General features: G+C 30.6%; 1 long non-coding RNA gene across 1 annotated transcript in view; it reads right to left on the bottom strand.

Annotated features, from left to right (window-relative positions):
• Positions 1 to 1152: 1152 nt before the first annotated feature.
• The window catches only part of LOC137629396 (uncharacterized), a 3135-nt gene continuing 1070 nt past the window's right edge, over positions 1153 to 3217 (bottom strand). The window contains exons 2-3 of the long non-coding RNA XR_011041488.1: positions 3216 to 3217; positions 1153 to 2068 (exon numbers count right to left, since the gene is read on the bottom strand). The exon at positions 3216 to 3217 is cut by the window's right edge and continues 149 nt beyond it. This is a non-coding gene — a long non-coding RNA (uncharacterized lncRNA). The remainder of the gene's footprint in view (positions 2069 to 3215) is intronic.

Genomic DNA, 3217 nt, shown 5'->3' with positions numbered 1-3217 from the left:
CTTCAAATAGATCAGGAGTCTAAGTCCTGTCCACACTGTCGAGCATGCCCAACGGGAAAACAGTGATACCAGGCTACAATAGTTAGTGAAAGTGAGGGTTGATGACTTCAGAAGCGGAAAAACTAAAGGCAGGGATCTGGCAACACTATGATGCCAGATCCCTGTGTGTGGTTTTCCCGCTTCTGACGTCATTAACTCTCATTCTTACTAACTATTGTGGTCTGGGCATGCTTGGTAGTGTGGACAGGGCTTTATAGTTTGTCATCTATATTCTTTAAAAGTTTAACTATCACGTGGGTTAACTAAATGTTGTTCTGACACTAAGTCAACCTATAGGAATCTGACCAGTTCGGTATTCATTCTAATTTCTAAAACAATGCTGCATTAATAGCAGCGCAGAGAGAGAGAGAGAGAGAGAGAGAGAGAGAGAGAGAGAGAGAGAGATTGAGAAATTATTTTCACCTATAGTGTTTCATTAAAAAGATAACTTGAACGGGGTTTAGTTTACACTGAAGGTTCTCACATATGAAACTACCTTTATTGACCCAAACCTTCAGTTTTAACACTATATGCCAAATTAATGCATCAAATTAAATATTTGCTATCCGAAGTTTCCATCAGCCTCCCACTTTTATCCATAGGCATTTTAATTCCCTACAGGAAATACTACTTTTGACTGTCTCTGGTACGCGAATAGTGTTCACTAAGTGAATTTTTAAAATGTATTTTAACTCTCTATTACTACTGACTTTTTGATCTCTGGTACGGAGTCTTCATGTACGTATAAGTGCTGATGGTCTCGTGTTTGTAACCAAACGCAGTTATTTTTTCCTTGTATGTCTAACTTAAATTTGCATAGAAGTTCACAGTTAATTGAAAAAAAAAATATCCTATTTCCCAGCAAATTTTATGCTTTTTTTTTTTTAACTTTCTATTCTGTTAAAATTAGAAAATCAAAATTTCATAATACCAACTTTATAACTAGTTTAGCTTTTCTTTACTTTCTATTTTGTTAAAGTTAGATATTTAAAATTTCGTAATGGCAACTTTATGAGTGGCTTATCATCTTTTCTCTTTAACTTTCTATTCTGTTAAAACAGATTAAAAACTTCAAAATACCAACTATTTTTAGAGGTAAAGTTATATGACAAAAAAACAAAGTAATTTTATTCATTCATCATTGCCGATAAAATTAAATCTTTGACAGGTATTAGATACAATACATCCAATAAACTTAAAAAGAACCATCTAAAATAACTCAAAAAGAATGAATCTCATTAATTTTAAAAATGAAAACGAAATTGATAAGAGTATTAGTACTATTACCATATATTTACAAAAAGCATTCCGGTTAATAAATCTAAAAATGGGTATGAAACTCTCAAAAATAATAATCAGTATTATGGCACACAAGACTTCTATAATAAACATTTTAGAAAACTATTAGTTATTGTCAACTTTGTGGTTTTAACAGTGTCTGGGTAAAATTTACTGGTTAGAAAAACCTATTCCGGTCATGGCAAAGCATTAATAGATTTATAAGAGCCGATTGCCTTATCTTACGATGAAATGAACTACCAAGGAGACTTAAAAATCCTTTAAAGCTTTGATTAATGTTTAGAAATTTTAAAACAGTGGATGGCTTTATCTTTGAGATAATACAAATCCTTTAAGACTTAAATGTTTGGAACTACTTAAAACAGGGGATGGTTTTAACTTCTTGACATTAAAGTATCTTTAAAGCTTACAATAACTTCATAAATCAGGGGATGGCTTTATCTTCGAGACATGAAGGATATTTTAAAAGCTTCAGTGTTTAGGAACATAAAACATTCTGGCTTTATCTTAAATCTTCAAAATTCCTTCAAAGATTTAAAGCTTGAATAGAGGTTGCTTTACATTACATAAAAATTAAGACCAAGTACGCAACTATAGCCTTAATGCCACAATGATTAGTCCCAGAACATCTGGGTCACCTCTTTAAAGAACTATCAGAGTTAAAGCCAACAGTCGTTAATAAGAATTTTTTCTACATAGCTTTCTTCAAAACCTTTTCCATAAAGTTTCCCTGAAATTAGAAGAAAATATAGAAAAAGTCGTTAATAAGAATTTTTTCTACATAGCTTTCTTCAAAACCTTTTCCATAAAGGTTCCCTGAAATTAGAAGAAAATATAGAAACGGTCGTTAATAAGAATTTTTTCTACATAGCTTTCTTCAAAACCTTTTCCATAAAGTTTCCCTGAAATTAGAAAAAAATATAGAAACTGAATATTAATGCGTAAAAGCTTTTTGATTTTAATATTTAAATCTACCATAGATTTCAAATGGTAAATTTGAATAATTGCCAGATATATGTCAAATATACGAATGGAGCAGAATGATTAAGAGGTTTGCTATGAAGATTTAACTTTAGGGTTCAGCATAGGTTAGTCATTGTTTAGACTAAAATCATAGGTTTGTTAGGTCTTAAAACAAAAGCCTTTTGGTTGTATTGTTGAAGGTTTTAAGCAATTTATAATTTGAAATATAAAACTATTTCTAAAACAAAATCTCAATTTTTTAAATTTACCAAAATTGTCTTAGTTTGGTTGAAAATAATCCTAAAAGATTCAAAGAGACAAAAGCAAAAAGGTTTTAGGACTTTAGAGTCATAGTTGAACTATTTTAAAATTTATCTTGCAAAGTTACTGATTTCTTAAAATTTTAAAATTGATCTCTACATTACTAATATTTTAAAATTTATTAATAAAAGTTACGTTAATTTCTATTTAATGCAATTTTTTAGTTTATTCTTAGAAGTTGGTGCCGTTAAACGAAGGATTAGCCTCGCAAAATTCATTGATCATATAATTTTTAAGAAAAATTTAAATTATTCCAAATGTAATTGCAAGCCACAGTCTTAAATTTTATTCAGTGAAATTCTATCTTAGAGATTATATTTAAGATTTTAGTTTAATAGCATTAAAATTGAGGACTTAAAATTGAAGCATTAAAAGTTAGGCTATTTATAATCTTAGAATTCATTAAGGGCAACGTTAACTTCTAAAAACAAAGACCTGAAAAGGAATAGGGATTAGTATTAACCCTCCCATACCCCGTTCAGTTGGTTCGACACCAACTGAACAGGGTATGGAAGGGTCCTCCATTAGCCCCCCACAGGGGCACGGCCCCTGCAGGGGTGGAGGAAAAAAAGATCGAAACATTGAAATCTTACCT

Source organism: Palaemon carinicauda, chromosome 37, assembly GCF_036898095.1.
Source record: "Palaemon carinicauda isolate YSFRI2023 chromosome 37, ASM3689809v2, whole genome shotgun sequence".
NCBI lineage: Eukaryota > Metazoa > Arthropoda > Malacostraca > Decapoda > Palaemonidae > Palaemon > Palaemon carinicauda.
This window is presented reverse-complemented; position numbering and strand designations above follow the sequence as displayed.